This window comes from Xenopus laevis, chromosome 7L (assembly GCF_017654675.1).
Source record: "Xenopus laevis strain J_2021 chromosome 7L, Xenopus_laevis_v10.1, whole genome shotgun sequence".
NCBI classification, from domain to species: domain Eukaryota; kingdom Metazoa; phylum Chordata; class Amphibia; order Anura; family Pipidae; genus Xenopus; species Xenopus laevis.
This window is the reverse complement of record NC_054383.1, coordinates 109,063,391-109,084,522: the sequence shown is the minus strand read 5'-3', so window position 1 is coordinate 109,084,522 and position 21,132 is coordinate 109,063,391. Positions and strand designations below refer to the sequence as shown.

Below are 21,132 nucleotides of genomic sequence, written 5' to 3'. Positions count from 1 at the left end.
TACCTGTTGGTTTTGACATGCTCACTGTTGGAGACAGCTTTATGTGAACTTGCTCTCATCTCCAGATTGGCCTGGGCCAAAGGACACTTCTCTACCAGGTGCATCCTGGTTCTCTTTATTCTAATGTAATGTAAAAAAAATCTTATCGTCCATTTCTGCTTAGCACAATAGTGGCTTAGTTCTATACTTGACTCTCTCGTGTTTTCCCTGAACACCCTCTTTGGCTATGATCTGCATGAAGGTAATGAATGGCTGAAGCCTCACACACAGATTTATCTATTCCTCTACTTGCATCTGAAATTTATAACCAGATGTCTATCATTTAGCTATTCCCCCACCCCCTTTAGGATTATTTACGTTAATTTACAAAATCCTTAACATTCAGAGAAATTCATTGCTCTGCCTCCTCATTTGTATATTCAGTTGCTCCTGTTCACCCCCCTGGTGCTCTCAAAACCACTACCCACACCCAGTGCCTCATCATTTCTCCCTTAGCTCTGAAATTCCATCCACCGATCCACCAACTCTACTTCAGCCTCTTTAAAACTGAACTCATATCCCACCAGCTGGAAAACAGAATCTCATTGTGTCTTGGCGTATATGGGGCAATCTCGCTTATGGTTGTATTTATTATCCTCATATAGTGTATGGAAGTGGCCTAGAAGCTTCGATTTTAAGCTTTACTAGCCATGCAGTAAAGAGTTTCCTTGTCCTTGAACGTATTGATATATATATATATATATATATATATATATATATATATATATATATATAACACACACACACACATATACCATACATACAAACACACTGTATATACATACAGCCAATTAAAAGATGACTTCCATTCAAATAGAATAGTTAAAAAGGAGAGTGTCAGGGAGGAACAACAAAAACATCTCTTGAAGTGACTCAGTTTTCCATATGGCTGGAGAGAGATACATACCGGGGAATGATACAAATGGCACTTAGTCGGGTGCTACATGTGAAAACAATCCAGGCATTACTGCAGCAAATAACTGCAAATACAATGCAGCCAATAGTTTTAAGCATAGCCCTAGCCTCAAGAGTCAAGAAGAATTATGTCTCTCCTGCCCCATGTTATTCTATTACAGCATTCATAAAATGTGAAAGAAAGACAAAGAGTGAACCAGATGAGCACAGAACAGCCTGGCCACGGTTGAGAGAAGATGAAGCAGAGAGTAAAATTTCAATAGAGGCCTAGCACTGCAGAAATATATACTCACCTATCAGGAGTCTCTGTACAAGACTAAAGGCCCCCATACACAAGCCAATAAAAGCTGCCGACAGACTGAGTCGGCAGCTTATTGGCCCGTGTGTGGGGCATTCAATGGGCTTCCCGGATCCATATCTGGCTGAAAGACAGATCTCGATCGTGCAGGTTAAAAAATCCCGTCAGATCGCAGCCGCATCTGTGTGCGTGATATCAATTATATGTCTACATATAAACACATACCATACTAAACAGCACCACTCGTTTTCCACACACATTGCCCTCACTATGAAGAACCACCTACGCTGCTTCCAATGAAAGCTCTGTTCCTCTAGTCTAAAGGGTTCCTCTAGTCTAAAGGGGTGCATTCTGGTGCAGTGATCTTTTCAATTATATTTCAATTGTAGGAGACAACCTCAACCTTGACAGGCTACCCTCATAGTTTAATTGTTCTATTAATAGTACCAGTTTAGTTGCAAATCTCTGCACTTTCTCCATCTCATTAATATATTTCTAAAGGACTGGGGCCCAAAAGTGCACTGCATACTCCAGGTGAGGCCTTACCAGGATCTATAGAGGCAAAACAACTAGAGAGAAAGGAGGCCCTGTGGCCCAGGAGGTATAGGAGGCCCTAATTAATGAGCAATTTCAAAATATTTTGGTAAAACAGGACAACCTCTGTATACGTTTGCTTGGGGACCCAGTAACATCTAGGTACGCCACTGTGCAAGACTGTACTTTATTTGCTTTAGCAGTAACTGACTGGCGCTGCCTAGAGTTACACAATTCATTATCCACAAAAATCCTTCTCAATTGAAATGGTTCACAACAGTTGTATAATGTATGGCAAGAGGGAGAAAAAGTACAAAAATTATTCAAAGAGACCAATGGATAGTAAATATAAAAAAAAAAATATACTATAGTAAAAGTAAATATAGCCCAGTTGGCACGAAATGCATTGGGTTAGACATGTCCTAATAAATATCTTACATTTTTATAATTATTTTGCTACTGTATTTACTAAACACGGGTCTCTATTTTTTAATTCAATCCAATTTTGGTGAACCTGGAAATAAAAAAAAAATATATATATATATATATTGTATATGTGTGTATAGTTTGTTTTTCAAGAGCAGATATGCATACCATTTTTATTTGGAATAAAAGGACACCTGCATTTGTTTGCATTTAAGGGATACTGTCATGGGAAAAAAATATTTTTTCAAAATGAATCAGTTAATAGTGCTGCTCCAGCAGAATTCTGCACTGAAATCCATTTCTCAAAAGAGCAAACAGATTTTTTTATATTCAATTTTGAAATCTGACATGGGGCTAGAGATTTTGTCAATTTCCCAGCTTCCCCAAGTCATGTGACTTGTGCTCTGATAAACTTCAATCACTCTTTACTGCAAATTGGAATGATATCACCCCCCTCCCTTCCCCCCCCCCAGCAGCCAAACAAAAGAACAATGGGAAGGCAACCAGATAGCAGCTCCCTAACACAAGATATCAGCTGCCTGGTATATCTAAGAACAGCACTCAATAGTAAAAACCCATGTCTCACTGAGACACATTGTTACATTGAGAAGGAAAAACAGCAGCCTGCCAGAAAGCATTTCTCTCCTAAAGTGCAGGCACAAGTCACATGACCAGGGGCAGCTGGGAAATTGACAAAATGTCAAGCCCCATGTCAGATTTTAAAATTGAATATAAAAAAAAAAATCTGTTTGCTCTTTTGAGAAATGGATTTCATTGCAGAATTCTGCTGGAGTAGCACTATTAACTGATGCGTTTTGAAAAAAACATGTTTTCCGATGACAGGATCCCTTTAAAGAACAGGACCCTATGTAACCCCATAACTATTAAAAAAAAAAAAAAAAGTTTCACACATAAGAGTGCCCTCGCCAGCACATAAGGTCACCAAGTCTATAGAGGATGCAGCTGTCTGACTGGTGGCAGTGACTGGAAATCTTGAAGCAACAGGATAGGCCATGTTTGTACAAGCAGTGAGTTGGGGTAAAGTATTTTTTGTCTTGTGTGTAGGCTCACTTTTCATCAGTGCAGCCAGTCAGATGCCTACTCAGAAATCCATCTCCTCCATTAACAAGGGGCTATGGAAAATGATTAGTATCCCTGCTTCCTGAGGAGGAAACCGGGTTAGCTAAGGAAATGGCTTAATCCGGATTGCTGAAATGCTTCTCTCTATCCAATGTAATCAGAACATAAAGCCCCACTCCTCGCATTTCAACAGTTCTGCCCTCAATTTGCAAGTGCCTTTTCACTCTATTCAATAGGTAAAACACCCTGTAAAAAGGATTAAATAACAGCCTCTACAGCTCTGCACGATAGAGAAGCCTGAACACGACATTACTTATGATCATTTTCCCATATGGTTACACAAACTGCTTTTATGGTTATTTAATTCTCCTGGGAGGGCATCAATTTACATTACGCAAATAAAACAGGCCGGATACATCCAAGTGGCTATTACAAACAGAGTACGGGGCTGGAGGAAACAGATCAACTTAAATAATAGCTCTACATAAATACAGTTTATTCTTCTATTCCTACAGATACATTAATCATCTTTAATCTACTTTTCTAGAACCGTAAAGAGTGGGTGTAATGAGACGGAGCACGCAGCCAGTTGCATGTATCTGACAGGGCCACATCATCTGCACAATTAGAGGGGGAGTAAATTAATATTTCAATCAAATGTTTGTTTTGTATTTTAAAAAACATGGTAGATATATATATACTTTTTAAAATTATAAATGCAAATGCTTTCTTATTAATTTTCCATTCATATGCAAGATAACATTGGTCAATGGCGTGATCTTCACATAAGGAAATGTAGCAGAACAGTCGCAAAGCGAATTATTACATACCCACTCTCGCACGCAAACTACTCGCAATTCGCTTTGCGAACAGTTTATGCGATTGCGCGTGATATTACATTCCCCAGTTTGTATTTTCTTGCAATTCAATTATGTGGCACAATAATAGCGCTGTTAAAAGTGGCTCAGGTTGACGCAATAGCTTCTCTAAATCTAGACCCTATATTTGTTACATCTGTAGGATGCACAGAATCCACTATTTTGGATTCGGCCGAACCCCCCAAATCCTTCGCAAAAGATTGGGCTGAATACTGAACCAAATCCGGATTTGCATATGCAAATTAGGGGTGGGAAGGGGAGAACATTTTTTACTTTCTTGTTTTATAACAAAAAGTCCCGCGATTTCCCTCCCTGCCCCTAATTTGCAAATGCAAATAAGGATTTAGATTCGGTTCGGCCATGCAGAAGGATTCAGCCGAATCCAAATCCTGCTGAAAAAGGCTGATTCCCGAACCCTGGATTCAGTGCATCACTACATATGGGCACTTGATCACTAAATAATAGCAGGCAAGTTATCATTCAATAATATTTGGAGGGCCACAGTTAGCCAAACATTCTTCTAAAGGAGAAGGAAAGGCTAAAATTAAGTAAGATTTATGAGAAAAATCTACATAAATACACCAGTAAATCCTCAAAAGTAATGCTGCTCTGAGTAATCTGTCAAAAGAAACACTGCACACGACCAATTTACCGCTGGCAGCGCTGGAAAACGTATCCACGGGAGACGGTAGGAATAATATCAATGTCTGGCTTTATTTAAACAAACATAGTGGTTTCAAAGTAGTGGGAGTGCCAAAAACTGACGCGTATCGTGCCCCACTCTGGGCACTTCTTCAGAGTTCGAACTCTGAAGAAGTGCCCAGAGTGGGGCACGATACGCGTCAGTTTTTGGCACTCCCACTACTTTGAAACCACTATGTTTGTTTAAATAAAGCCAGACATTGATATTATTCCTACCGTCTCCCGTGGATACGTTTTCCAGCGCTGCCAGCGGTAAATTGGTCGTGTGTATGTGAATGCTCGGCTGAGTGTTGCCGGGATCCCGCGATAGCTGCGGAGGACGTGGGAGAGTGGAAGGAGTGGGGAGAGCTCCGCCATCGATTTCTCTTTTCTAATAGTAAAAGAAACACTGCATTTATTTCCTTCTATTGTGTACACATGGGCTTCTGTCAGACTTTCTGTTTTCAGCTTAAACCTCCAGGGCTAGGGCCCAGAGTTATGAGCAAGCAGGGAGAGAATCAGACAGGAAGCAATGCCACACCAAGCTAATATGGCAGCTGCTATCCTAAACAAACAGAGAGAGCTTCTAGAGCCGTTTACTCAGGTATGATAAAGCATATTGCAGATTAAATACAGTGTTAAAGCTTGCACTATTGTGGCTAATCTATTGGCAATAAACTACCTCTGTAGCTTTCCTTCTCCTTTAATAGTTCCTGATTCCTCATTCCTGATCAGCTCTTCCTTTCTTAGATCTTCACCCACTACTGTATTGCTGGCCTTGACACATGGTGGGTACTGTAATGAATATCACAAAATGTGCACCAGGTCCATAGTAACCAATCAAATATCCATTACATACTCAATGCTGACTGGTCACTATAGATATAATTGTATTCCTCTTAATGGATACCAAAACCTACACAAATGAATAAGCAGGATAGCAGCTACTAGCATATCGTTGTTACTGGCCCTTTAAGGGTTAGCTCCAGTTATAGATGGTAACAGGTACTTAAAGAGATACTGACACCAGAAATTGAACCTTTTTTTTCCACATTTACCATAAATTTGGCTTTGCATGCTTCTTATAATTGTAGAGACGAAAAATATAATTGTGCCATAAAGTATTTACCCAATGCTTTTACAGTATCTGTCTCCCTGTGATCGTCTATGAGGGGGCTGCCATATTTGTACAGCAGGAGTCCGTTTGCATTCGAAACTTTAACCGACAGACTGAGATGGGACAGTCAGGTTGGCAAATACAGTCAGGTTTAAGTACTTTAACTCACCATTTCTTACAAAATTAAACCTCTCAGCAAAAAAAAACAAAAAAAAAAAAAATCAACATGACCTATAGGTAACTTAATATACATTCATATTTTAAAAATAGTTTTTAAGTGTCAATATCACTTTAATACAGTAAGGTTGGAAGAACCCTGCGCCTGGAAAGTCCCAAGAGTCTGGTTTTTATAGTGACCGCACCCAAACCACGATAGAGAACTTGGGACATTGTACATGACTAAGTCGTGTAAATTTACACGGCCTACAAAGTTTATGTTAATCAGAAAATACTTTCACCAGTGACTAGGGTTGCCACCTGGCCGGTATTTTAGAGGCCTGGCCGGTAAAAATGATGGTTGATCCCAATGTTATTAATAGGGAAAATAAATATAGAAAGGCCGGTATTTTTTTCCAGAAAAGGTGGCAACCCTACTAGTGACCCCATCCAATGTTTTTCCGAGCACAGTTACAATTGCACACAAATAGCAATAGCTGAGATAATGAGAAGCCAATGGGGGAATTTTGGACACAATTGTAAGCAAATCCAATCTCCATATGGCTCAGTGTTGCAGGGTAGGTAATATAGTGAATAAAGTACCCCCTATTGGAAAATATAAGGATATTATAGGTTACCGAGGAGTTCCACGTACATATAAAAGCACAAGGCTAAAAGCCGAGTGTTTTTATACAGGTCATGGAACTCCAAGGCGAATATTTTTTGTAGTGATGTGCAGGCCGGGCCGATACCTGTGGGACAGTCAGAATTGGGCCTACTATGCACCACCATTGCCCCCCCCCGGCTTCCAACTTCCGTTTTTTTAGCCGCACGCCTGCTTGCCCCGCCCCTTTTGTGATGTCATCGCCGGATGCGGGAGGCCACGTCCGGGTCGGGCATGTCACTAATGTTTTGGTAAAATGGGTGTGGTATTTAAGGGAGTGTGTCACAAAGTGCTTTACAGCCAAAAACTTTTGCAGTGATGCATAATTCATACTCTCTACTTAAAGGACCAGTAACAACTTTTTTTTTTTAAATTTGTTTCTTTGTAACAGAAAAAAAAAAACACACCAAGACAGCTTTAACTTTTAAATCGCAGAGGTTGTATTAACAAATTACTTACCGATTCACTGCATGCGCTCCTCTTGGTGGGTTTTTTTCCGTTACAAAGAAACTAACTTTTGTAAAAAAAAAAAAAAGCCCCTCTAGTTACACAGGTATGCAAGTTGTGAGTGACTTTGTGGGCTTTGCCAATAAATTGATTTCCTACAAACTTGGCACCTAGTTATTGTATACAGGCTTAGTCTTAGAAAAACAGGTTGATTTTGCTGGATGACTTTGCACCCCCCGGAATATTTTCTGTGGATGCCCAAGTCAGTGACACATATATGAAAGCTGGAAAAAGTCAGAATTAGAAGACAAATAATACCCAGTGAACTATCACTAACAGGCTTCATATGCTGTTCAGGAAATGATAGTGATAATCTATGGGGAGCTTTAGGGCTACTTAAAGATTGTTCACCTTTAATTAACTTTTAGTGTGATGTAGAGATTGATATTCTGAGACAATTTGCAACTGGTTTTCATTTTTTATCATTTGTGGTTTTTGCATTATTTAGCTTTTTATTCAGAAGCAATTGCAATTTCAGCTACATGCGTTTATTTCAATGAGAGACTGGAATATGAATAGGAGAGGACCTGAATAAAAAAAATTAGTAATAAAAAGTAGCAGTAACAATATGGTTGTAGCCTTTCAGAGCATTTGTTGTTTAAATGGGGTCAGTGACCCCCATTTCTAAGCTGGAAAGAGTCAGAAAAAGATGGCAATTCAAAAACTGTCAAAAAAAAATAATGAAGACTAATTGGAAAGTTGCTTAAAATTGGCCGTTCTAGAGCACACTAAAAGTAAACTTCAAGATGAACCACCCTTAAAATCTCTGTGAGACAATGCTTTAATAAGGTAAATGTAATGTTTTTTATACTTAATATGCATTTCCTTAACCTAGATAATATAAACACATTCAGATGTTAAAATCACCTTTAAAAAAAGCATTTTCGCGCGATTTATGTTAGATACATGAATTGCTGTGCCCCAGGAATGAAAAGATATACCACCCTTATTTATCAGAACGTTTACATTAAGAACAACAATACATTATACAAAAGCATAATAATGTAAGTAGTATGCAATATGTATATACAGCCCACATTATCTTAAAGGACAAGTAAGCCTTTCCTTTTAAAATCTGCTAAAGACTCTAAAAAGCCCCCAAAATAACATATCTTTCACCATGCATTCAATTTTTTTGTTGTTTCTAAATCAGAAGCAGCTCAACTGCAGCTCTTTCACTTACATCCTTTTTCTAGCATGAAGCCGGCCCCATTTTCTCTCCTCGTCTCTTTGACCGTGAAGAGGTTGAAGAAGTGCCTACTGCGTGTAACTGATTGATTTCCACCAGGAGAATAGGCAGTGAGCATACACAGTCACAGAGAGGAGAACTCAGAAAATAAATGGGGCAGAGCTTCAAGTTAGACGAGCAAGTAGCTAAAAGAGCTGCAGTTGATCTGCTTGTGATTTAATAATGAAATAAGACTGAATGCAGGGAGAAAGGTATTCTGGGTAGTAGTTAAGAGTCATTTTAGAGAGGAAAAAAAGCTTTACCGGTACTTATTCTTTAATGCTTTTTAAATAAAAGGATGTGGTGTACTAAGCAGTTTGCACTTACCTTCACAGAGCAGGGATATGGCTCATGATCTAGAGAAGACTTCCAGCATTCTGTATTTCCACAAGCCTTAACCCTCACTGGTCAGATTAGCAGCACATTTATGGAACTCAGTCGAATCTCTTCACAACAGCAAAGCTTTAATAATCCACAAAGCTCAGTGGTCTCCAATCAACACTCAAGCCAACAGCAATCTAAGGTACATAATGTTTAAAAAGAAAGTGGTCCAGAATTCAACTCAAGACGATGTCCAATGTGAAGGTCAAATAAGAGTATGTCCCAAGAAAGCTTTATGCCCAACTGGAAACCTAAAGAGAAGGGAAGAAATTAATAAATGAGTTATAACAGAACCCGTCTGGTCCTTACTCTCACTTCTAATGTTCAACCCACATATTAACAGAATGCCTGTATCATGGGAGGTCAGTAGACACTGATTTCAGGTAAGTCCCATCTAATCCTGGAACATAACATACATTTTGATGAGGCAGCTTTAAAGCAACACACCCATGATGTTTCCCTGCCAGTGGAGCATAACAACGTTTCACATAGCCCTTATGGCAGCATGAACCCTAAGCAGATACAACTAGGCACAAACTGACCCCTGCAGCTGCCTGCTCCGTATTTGAGATCGGCTTTCAGTGAGGATAGCTAAATGCTGCTTCAATATTATCTTCATAAAGCACACCCAGACATTTTGTCCAAGAGATGACAATTTCCCTCTAGTGTCCAAGTTCTTCATACTGTGGGAGTAACTAGCAGTTCCATATGGTTGCCAACAAGCAGAGCAGCTATAATTCCTATACCAATCCCAGTAAACGAAGAACGTGATTTTTGGCATGCCAGGTTCAAATAGCACATTTCAAGCCTGTTGTAGTTTACAGAATGGTTAAAGAACTACTTGATTTTTAATGTTTCATCAACACTCGATATAATTAAGAGAAATTGCACAAAAAGAGGGTCCTAAAATTAACCTACTAGAGATCTGCACCTACCCCTATTCTCAGACACAGCTAAAAAAAAACAGCAATGAGTGAAATACACAAAGCTACAAATCCAGATGAGCCACAAAACAATTAATAACATATAATCCTAATTAGCTTTTAATGTGTCCTGTTTGGCTCATGTGGGGTGGGGAGCATAGTAAAGGGGCAAATCAACCACAAAATTTTTATTGCCCATTTCAAAGTCAAGTGCCAATGCCAATAACACAGATTTACATAGTTACATAATTAAATTGGGGTGAAAAAAAGACCAAGTCCATCAAGTTCAACCACTCCAAATGAAAACCCATTTGTATAATTAAGTCCTCCTGTAAGATTTCCCTAAAACAGAATTTCTATACAGGTATGGGACTCATTATTCAGAAAGCTCCGAATTATGGGAAGGCCATCTTCCATGGACTCCATCTTATCAAAATAATCATAATAAAATGGTACCTTGTCCAAACTAAGATATAATTAATCCTTATGGGAAGCAAAAACATCCATTATCCGGACAACCCCAGGTCCTGAGCATTCTGCATAATAGGTCCCATACCTGTACCAGTTTCCATTGGAAATGGTATAGTTTAGCATCGCAGCTCTGAGAATACTGAATGGTGTGGGTATTACTCGTAAACTATGAGGTACAAGGCAAGAACCAGCCTACTAATCCATGGGAATCAAAGTAGGTTGTAGTCTGCCTTCTTGGACCCCAGTATGGATTTCCAGACTTCATCCGGGTACCCTTTCAAACCCTGCATTACAAGATAAAAAAAGCTCATGTGCATACTGGCCACAAAAAACAACTAACATTTTGGCTAGCACTCTAGCCTTTCTCAAAGTGAGAAAGGCTAGAGTGCTAGCCGAAACGTTAGTTGTCAAGGCAGCACTCGTATCAAAAAGTGAAAAAAGTGTATTTAAGTTAAAAGTTCATTACATGACCTGTTAGCGGCAGAACATCTCTCCGCCTGCGACGTTTCGGGCCTGCAGCGTGCCCTTTCTCAAGCATAACAGGATAATGTCAGTAACACATGCCAAACATTTAAACATCTCAACAGGAAATTACATCAGGCTCATTAGCTGTCAGCATTTTTAACCCATTCTCTGCCATCCCTGTTGTTACATAGAGTCATAAGCAATTCACCTCTGGGAATTCAAAAATCAAATCTAACACACCTACTTCATGTCATGCTGCTACATTGTATCACAGAAATAAATACAGATCATAGTCCCTATTTAACCCGGATGGTGCCAGTGTCTTCAACCTGTGAATCCACCACACCTCCCTTTGCTTTAATTTTAATTCCCTATTGCCTCCAAATTTGAGGGGTGGAATTCCCTCCAGAACCATGTATTTTAATTGGTCTGCTACATGGCCAGCCTCTAGGAAATGTTTTGAGACAGGTAGTCTCATGTTTCCCAAATTGATAGAGGATTTGTGTTGAGATATGCGTGACTTGACCATCTGTGTGGTTTCCCCAATGTATATGAAACCACATGGGCAGGTCAACGCATATATCACATATATATATATCTATATATCTATATATAATCCTAATACAAAAAGGAGAATTATCTTAGTCTTTTAAGAAATGCAATGTGAAGATGTGAGCTAGATCTGCCAACATGCACTGAACGTATGACATAAGCTGTACAACAAGACATGGAATGAAAGGGCTGGGTTCCTCCACCCAACTCTTCACATTCCTATGATCTTTCCTATAACAGTAACATAACTTAACTGACAGCAAAACAATTTCCCCATTATTACTTTATTAGATGTAGTATTTATTTTTACATTATATCATTAATAAATTTTAATAAAAACTTTAACAAGAAATTCAAGAAATGTTATATGTTACTAGGTAATGTACTATTCACATTAGAGCAGCCCTTGCTTCACAGGAGGTTCCTTATCACAACATGAAATGTGCCTGAACCCAACATACCAGCCCCAAAGGTCATTGGCAAATTCACTGAAGGCAGAGTAAAGCTAGTAAAGATCCCAGGTGCTGTTGCCCTTCCTAGTTATTGTTCTATGAAGAGTTTTCCAATAACCTGGCATAGACCTTTTCCCTTGTCAAAAATCCATAATTCTGTTTGCTTAAAGTAGTAACGCAAGTCACTAATGGACATAGCCAAACTGATTAGTTACATTCCCTTTTGTCATCACATGACTAGATTGTTGCATCACTAGCAACTACAAAAGCAAGATGGTGCAGCAATATTTAAATACTGTTAATGGGGTCGTTCACCTGTGAGGTAACATTTAATATGATGTAGAAAGTGATATTCTGAGACAATCTGGTAGCTAGGGTCTGAATTCCCCCAGCAACCATGCCTTGTTTTGTATAAGAGACTGGAATATGAATAGCAGAGGCCTGAATAGAAAGAGGAGTAATAAAAAGTAACAATAACAATACATTTGTCGCCTTACAGAGCATTTGCTTTGTAGAAGGGGTCACCGACGCCCATTTGAAAGCTGGAAAGAGTCAGAAGAAGAAGGCAAATAATTAAAAAAAAAACTAAGAAATTATTAATGACAACCAATAGTTGTTCAGAATTGGTCATTCTAGAACATACTAAAAGTTAACTTAAAGGTGGTTCACCCCATTAAAGCAAAGAGTCTCTGACCTTTCCACAGCCTCTGCTCAATCTCAGCATCACATTGTACTTCCACAAACATCAGGGCTGCAACAGTATTAAGGAAAGCAATGTTTCACGGGTTAATGGCACTTGTACGCCCACAGACTGGAAGTTATATTGAGCCGCCTCTTACAAGACTCACCAGTTTTACAGTAAAGGGCAGCGAGTTGCACTTACACATGAATCTCATTAATGACACATTCTGCGTAATGACAAAGGCCAATTAGCCACAATTTGTGCTAACTGAGCTAAACGGTTTACTTGCCGCTGGGAAATCACCCAACGTCTGTAAAAAATTTCAGTTTGAGATTGAATATACCCAAGAGTTTGTTCACAAAATAGAAAACTCAATAAACACTTTATCTCACTGATTTTCAGAGTTTTCAGTGTTAAAAGGGGTGGTTTGCCTTTTAGTATGTAATAGAATGGCTATTTCTAAGCAACTTGTCAATTGGCCTTTATTTTTATAGTTTTTGAATAAAATTACCTTCTTCTGGCCAGCTTTAAAATGAGGGCCTAAAAAATGCTCTGTAAGACTACAAATGTATTGTTATTGCTACTTTTTATTACTCATTTTTTCATTCCGGCCTCTCCTATTTATATTCCAGTCTCTTATTCATATCATTGCATAGTTGCTTGGGTAATTTGGGCCCTAGCAACCAGATAGTTGAAACTGCAAAACGGAGAGCTGCTGAATAAAAAGCTAAACAAATCATAAATCTGAAAGTAATAAAAACTGAAAACCAATTGCAAAATGTCTCAGAATATCACTCTCTACAGTCTATGTCATACTAAAGTTTATTTAAAGGTGAACAACCCCTTTACTGCAAAGTTTCAGGAACAGCCATGTGCTCTTGCTAAAGTACATTTTTGCCTGGCCAAAACCTGGAAATTTTCAAGTGTTTATTGGATCAAAAACCAACTAACGTTTCCATAACTGAGCTAAACAAACTTTGCAACATAAAGGGATTGCTCACCTTTAAACTAATATTTAGTATGATATAGACAGTTATATTCTGAGCCAATTTGTAATTGGTTTTCATTTTCTATTATTTGCGGTTTTTGAGTTATTTAGCTTTTTATTCAGCAGTTCTCCAGTTTGCAGTTTCAGCACTCTGGTTGCTAGTGTTCAAATTACCCTAGCAACCATGCACTAATTTGAATAAGAGACTGGAATATAAATAGGAGAGACCTGAATAGAAAGGGGATTGATAAAAATGAGTGATAACAATAAATGTGTAGCCTTACAGAGCATTTGTTTTTAGATGGGGGTCAGTGAAAGCTTAAAGGACCAGCAACATCAAATTGTTTGTATAGATCGAAAAAAAAACACCAACACAAAGTGTGTTTATTAAGAAATGACTTACCGAAATTCCGCTTGCGCTCCTCTTCAGAAAAGGCGACGATCCATCGTGCACCTCTCGATTTCTCCTCCCTGGCTATCTCCTATAAGGAAGGTAGGGAGGAGAAATCCACATGATGGATCGCCCAATCGCTTTCTGAAGAGGAGCGCAAGCAGAGATTCGGTAAGTTATTTCTTAATAAAGACTTTGTGATTTTAAAGTTTAATTTGTCTTTTTGTTTTTCAATCTATACAATTTTTTTTTTATTTTTTTTTAAATGATGTTACTGATCCTTTAAAAGTCAGAAAAAATGCAAATAATTAAAAAACTATAAAAAAAAGGCCAACTGAACAGTTGCTTAGAATTAACCATTCGATAAGATACTATAAATTTACTTAAAGGTGAACCACCCCTTTAGGGGTTTGGCCGAGCCCAAATGATTGTCAGACTGCTGGTAAATGATGGGAGGGGGTTGCCAAATGACTGTTATATTACAGCTTAGGTCATAGGAAGTCTCATTGCACAGTGTTCTGCCCAGAGCTGGCCATATGGCAACAGACGTCAGCACTCCAGGGTTCCCTTAGTGACTTAAAAGTGTTATTTGTTTCCTGGCACGTGCGAAATCTGCCATCGTATGCCCGTACAGAACCATGCTGGAGATTTTGCGGTGTTTAATAAGGCTCCTGTTGTCTCCTGGCCATTCAACAACACCACATCTAAAGCAAGTAACGGATTTGTAGAGGTTATATATAGGAAGCATTTGCAAGAACAGGGCAGGAACACATGAAGCAGCCTCTGCACCACCACATATATATTTTATTAGAACAATTCCTAATGTATTTAGTCGCATACTGAGCTGTAGTAAAACCACAAGTATTGAACCAACAGCTCTGACTGGCAAGTGCTTGTCTCTTTCCTGCTGAAGCCGTTTTCTGCTGAGCAATGAATGCAACGCTGAGAGTGTGCAGGCCAGTAGTACAGCACTGAGCTCATTTGCAGGGATCCAGTGGGAGGCGAATAAGCACATGGAGTGCAGCAGTGCTGGGATACAGTACAAAAGGGATTTCAGGAATATCAAAAAGGGGGAATTGAATTCAAACGTGTCCCCAGCTGTTGGCTACTAGCACCATGCCATATGGTATTATATCTGCCTTATTTCCTAGTCATCGTGCACACTAGCCCCTGTGAAGTCAGCAGTCTGTCCTCCAGTAGGACGACAGCAGTTTTAATGCAACACAAATCACAGGGTGATCCTCAATTACACAGGACGTTTCCTTTTTTTTATATCCATAGTACAGTACATACAGCTTTATCAATCAGCTCTTTACTCCATGGATCAGCCCTAAGCCAGAATATGCATTATTTATTTCAGCTGTCCCTGTATCCTCCTTCATCATCATCATCATCATACACACTATGGAACATCTTCTGTGAAAGGGAGGGGTGGCCCCAGGGAATGCAGCCTGGCAGAGCCCCCCAAAATGAATAGTGAAATACAATATTTTAACCCTTATCCCGATGTCGAAGCTACAACTAGCAGCCCCAAGCACAGCAAGCTACAGTTCCAACAAAAGCTGGAGGGCCGCAGCAGACCAGACAACACCAGTGTATATGCTGAATAAATCGAACATTTACAGTAGAACCTCAATTTTACATCCCCTCGTTTTACGTTGTTGTTTTGTGGTCCCACCTATATATTTTGCAGAATACATTTCCCTGGATATTATACAGTGTCGGACTGGTCCACCGGTAAACCAGGAAAAGTCCCGGTGGGCCCAGATGTCAGTGGCCCTTGTGCTGCTAAATGTTGGCCTATTTCATGGTCATTCCCTATTTCTATGAGAAAAAGATGCTAAATAGATGGACTAATAGATTATAGTATGTAAAGAAAAGAGACTAGAATAGAGGTTGAGTGAGGAGAGGAATAATAATAATACTGAGAGTGGGCCCCTGGTCTAAGGTTTTTGGGTGGGCCCCTGGTGTCCCAGTCCGACACTGATTTTATAGAATTCTAGTCCCCTGAATAAAGTAAAATGTTGGTTCTACTGTATATTTAATCCTTTGTACCCCCAGAAGCTCCAGTGATGCTCTAGCCAGCCTGAGGGGAAGTTGTCAGGAGTCTGATTATTACAAGATACACAGGGGGACACTGAAATCAGCAGAGAATAAATCTGCAACTAATTCTCTTAAAGGGGAAGGTGAACTCAAAAATAACGCGTTGCCAAATAAAACAAACTTTGAAGCCATTGGAAGAGTCGTGATGAATGCAAATGGGAAGGCTGCCTGGTATGACAATTGCTGGCCTATGAGGCTCCAGATAAGTGAAGTGGGTTCAGGGGATGAGGCTGCAGCAGCCCGTGACATTCACATAAGGATCAGAAAGCGGAATGGGCCCAATACTGCGGCTCGGCACATGCAAGAGAAATACAAGGCGCTAGTTTGCGCACAGATACCAATTCTAGGGGTCGTCGCACTCGCTCAGCAGCATCTGTCCCGTACCTCTCTCTCTTGTATGCAACGCTGCCTCGCCTCTCCACTAGGACAGAATGGAAGCCTGGCCCCTCCCGAGCCGCTCCGGTGTAGAGGCTGCTGCAACAGGGAAGTCCTGCGGTTCCTCGCCAAGCCGCCCTGGGCCTCACTCCTGATGTCTCCGCCGCACGGCTAATAGAGAGCAGCAGCAGCAGGAGCCGCCCCGGAGCCCGCGCCCTTTCACCCCGGAAAAACTAAGGGACGGAAAAGGGTGGGAGGGCAATTACTGGCAGCTTGCGGGCAAGATGTCGCCGCTTCCGCCATCACAGTGACGTCATCGGCGTCCTCGCCTCTTTCCTACAACAAAGCTTTATTTACAGTGTTCCTTGTTCGCTTGTGCAGCCAACTGTACGAATACGATAGAAATAAATCTCTCTGCAGCTCGGCCGGTTTAATATGGAGTTTTTGCTGGGCCCCTGGGATTATAGGATTTAAAAGTGGAAAGGCCATGTTATATTTTGCAACAGTTCTTAGATATATTCCTAATATGCAACTGGCATCCCTTTAGTTGTTTATAATTAGTCGCCTCCAGAATTCCTGGGACTGCTGAAAGCACTCAGGGCATGCTGGGAGTTGTAGTTCATTCACCATAAACTGCATTGGCAGCCTCTCCCCTCTCTGTTTATATCCTGGCCTTCTCATCTTTAAGAGTATGAATCACTTTATTCTCTATTACTCCCCAGCTAACATGTCCAGGAGTAGATGTCATGTCATGTAAAGTCACTGGAGCCCTTGTAGGGTTGTCACCTTTTCTGGAAAAAAAATACCGGCCTTCCTATATATTTATATTTTTTCCCTATTTATAACATTAGGATCAGCCATCATTTTTACCGGCCAGGCCAGTAAAATACCGGCCAAGTGGCAACCCTAAGCCCTTGCTAGGGCCATACAAACCTCTTGAAGAGATATATTTGACTCATGGGCTTTGAGTTGCACATCCCTGCTGTAGGGTTGCCACCTGGCCGGTATTTTACGGGCCTGGCCGGTAAAAATGATGCTTGAGCACAATGTTATTAATAAGGAAAAAAGATAAATATATAGGAAGGCCGGTAGTTTTTTCCAGAAAAGGTGGCAACCCTACCCTGCTGTAATAAAAATCTGTATTTACTGTATTATTTACAGTATGTATTCATCTTGCTTACTACTCCCAATATTTTTTTTAGGTTGCCTTGCATCTCTACAGTGCTTCCTAATAGCAATTATTTCACATATTGCTTCCCCTTAAAATTAAATATCACAAGGACCTATTCCCTTTCCCCTAACTCCTCTAAAATCCCTACTCTCCTTCAGTCCCTCAGAACTTTGCTTCTTCCCTAAACCCATAAAAAACCCTGCTTCTCCCATAAACCCAGAACTCTCGTCAGTAACGTAACTAGTAGTACCCAGGCCCCTGAGGGTTTGCGCTACACCCCTAGTAGTTCCCCTTGTCTCAAGTGCTAAAGTGCCAATACACAGGCCCATAAAGCTACAGACAGAGGATATTGGTAGCTTATTTGACATGTATGGAGCCCTCCAACGGGCTTCCCCTACCAATATTGGGCAGATATCTATAGGACAGGTTTAAAAAATCTCATCAGAGCGAGGTTCGTTGATGCAGTCCTCGCCTGACTGCCTGTTTTCCTGTCGTTGTGATACGATCAATGGATCCTAGGGCACAACGATCGGATCAGCCCTATATCTCCCATCTCAATGTGGGCATACCTGGGAAAGATCCACTCGTTATTCCAAACAAGCATATCCAAGTGTATGGCCAGCTTAAGTCTATCTCGCAACACTCACCCTAGAGGGGGCTGAAAAACCTGTAGTTTCTTTGTCCTTGCCTGTCACAACCTGACTGATCAGTTTATGGATTATCTATACAGGCAACCTGGAAACAGCAAAACTGACAGTTACAAAGTCCTTGCCTGTCCCCTCCCTCCCTGCTGATATTGCATTTTATAAATGGGCCAAAATATCTATATTGCTTGTTTGTGTTTGATGTTCTGTTATAAGGACTTAAGATATTAGCAATGGGCAATATCTAGTTTTTTCTCTCCAGTCTCACTTTGTGGGAGGGGTAAAACCCTAGAAATTATCCGCTGTGTATTTTTCTCATTCACTTTGAATGGGAGATGGTTTTCTACAGTATTTCTCGTTCACTTTAAATGGGAGATGGTTTTCTAATGTATTTCCGCCTCCCATGGAGTGAAAAAAAATCTCTCCTGTGAGCTAGAAAGTGTGCCATTACTCTGAAGGATAAGTAATATGATTTTTGTGCAAAAAGGCTTGTACATTTATTTTAATAGCTGCAGCACACAGGCCCCACATCCCAACCCTATCATAGCAGTGGCTTATTTGACCATAATACTGACCATAATAAACATGAAATGCTGTTGCTGCAAACCGGCACTGACATCATCAGAAATTAGTGGGGCAAAAAAAACCTTTAAAAAATGTGTAAAGGAGTAAAACTTACTATAGATAAGACCCACTACCCCTGTACCCGCAACCCACCCACTTTTTTGCAGGTACCCGACCTGCTGCTGGACTCTACCCTCAAACACAAGTCTGCGATTCAGTAAGCACTGTGGGGCAGATTTATCAAAATGTGATATTAGTTCTTACCACAGAAAAATGTACCCACTTTCTATTCATTCCTATAAGATTTTTAGAAGGGTATTTATCAATGAGTATAAGTTAGCGTTCACCATTTGATAAATACGCTTCTATGAAAACCACATTATAATTTCACGTTTTGATAAATCTGCCCCTATGAGTGGGGAAGTAGCAGTATCTCAGGGAAAAACGTAACTACAGTCAAAAGTAATGAAATAACGTTTAATTTTACGGAGAAGTAAGACTTTCTTCTAAGGTCCTGAAGAAGCCATCCCTTTCCCCAACTATGTTTAAACCATGTGTTTTTATTGTAGCAACTTGATTTAACTAATTCAAATGTTCTTATCCAATGAGAATGAAGTGTTAAACAGAACAGTCACTGTGCGTTGTTATTGAAATAACTAGGGCAGCAAATATGTTCACCCGAACTGACCTTCATACTGGGCTTTCAGGAGTATCTAGAAGAGGAAGTAGACATTCCCAATACGTGGCTAACTGACCTTCAGACTGGGCCCCTCCCCCCCTGCCAGGACTAAATGCCATCTTAGAGTTTGGAAACCACTACCATAGGCTGACACCATGAACAAGTGGGTGTTTGGTGAACTGTATCTAAATGAATACAAACCCCAGATGCACCAAAAAGTGCAGAGCAGCATGTGTCAATGAGAATATTCAAGCGAGCACCAGATCCTGCATACTACAGATCTCCTGAATTCCCTAAAATGGCGCATCTGATTATTCTTCACACATTCATGGCCCGCATTCTTGAAAAATCATTGTTCTTTGCAGACGATACTCCCTTCTTATTAGTAAAAGGCAATAAAAAAAATCACAATGCGTAGACATTTTTCTAGGACACCCAACAGACTGTGTGGCTATTGTAAAGCTCGGGTTGCTATGCCTACCAAACACGGCATGCCAGATGGGCACGGATTTTACGATTCGTGTTTTAAGCAACCTGTTTCATAAGCAATACTGAGTGAGAGAACGCATTGTCAAAAAAAAGTCTGTTTTAAAGGCTAATGTTGCTTAAATAAACATTCTTGGAATGATGCTGAAATGTCAAGGCTGAAAGCTGTAGTTCATTAGCAACAGGGTTTGTTTGTTTGTTTTTAAAGCAACAGCAAGCCAACGATCCATGTAATACTAAAGGGTTCTCCAATCAGAATCCTGCCTGCTCTGTGTACCTGGATCTTTGTTCAACAAATCTACACTGTGTCTGACCTTTACCTATTTGTTTGGAGTGTAGCAACAACATGCAAGAAAAAAATAGGGGGTACTTTATTCACCAAATAAAATAGCAGGGAGGTTTATTTAGTAGCAGGATTTTAACTGGAGCATCTTGGCGGACTTTTACAGAAGAGAAGATTCAAGACCTGGGACATTTCCCAGGATGGCAAAAATATCCTGTGACTAGGGTTGCCAACTGGCCGGTATTTTAACGGCCTGGCCGGTAAAAATGATTCTTGATGCCAATGTTATTAATAGGAAAAAACTGCAAGAATATTTTTTTCCAGAAAAGGTGGCAACCCTACCTGTGACACAAAGTCAAAATTGAATACACTAACTTCCCCTTATGAAAAGGGAGGCTTAGCACTCCAACACAGACAGTCGTATTAAATAGCTGCAAAATACATTATATCCATGAATGATTTCACCCACACCCAGAAAAGCCTAGTTTGTCAGTTCATATATGGGGCAAATTTGGGTGTAAAAATGTGAAAGTATGCATTTCCACAACAAAATCTGCCCTGTGCCTGTAAGTGCATACTCAAGACAATGCAGAGAGTAGTGATGTATGGGTTGATTACCAGTTGGGGCAAGTTTGGGTTGAAATTTGGCCAACCATTGTGGGTTAGGGTTGGGTGCTTGTCAGACTGGGGAAATACATTCTTCTACTACACTGGTAAGGGTCGGGTGTGGGTCCTACAATGGCAACATTTTGCGAGTACAGGTTGATGATGAAGGTGATTAAGGGTCAGGTGTGGGTTAAGGTTGTGTGGGTTGAGGTTTTCCTGACCCGGACACCACTAGCAGACAAGAGTGCATTAGCCTTTAATACAATGGTGTATCTACACCAGTAAAAAGCACAGAGGTAACACTACCCTTACACTTCTAGGTACCTTACTTGCCTCTCTAAAAGGCATAAAATCTACAGAAGGCTTAGTGACTGCAATAAATGAATTACAACT

The 21,132-nt window shown here is 40.2% G+C and overlaps 1 protein-coding gene across 16 annotated transcripts in view; it reads right to left on the bottom strand.

Annotated features, from left to right (window-relative positions):
• Positions 1-16,649, bottom strand: part of epn1.L (epsin 1 L homeolog) — a 59,532-nt gene extending 42,883 nt beyond the window's left edge. For 14 of the 16 annotated variants that reach the window (XM_018226207.2, XM_018226213.2, XM_018226217.2 and 11 more), the window contains exons 1-2: positions 16,316-16,649; positions 8,851-9,155 (exon numbers count right to left, since the gene is read on the bottom strand). The gene's annotated coding sequence lies outside the window, so the exon portion shown is untranslated. Of the gene's footprint in view, positions 1-8,850; positions 9,156-12,461; positions 12,519-16,315 lie in introns of all 16 variants that reach the window. The other 2 variants (XM_041569479.1, XM_018226209.2) reach the window with 2 other exon arrangements.
• Between the last annotated feature and the right edge of the window lie 4,483 nt (positions 16,650-21,132).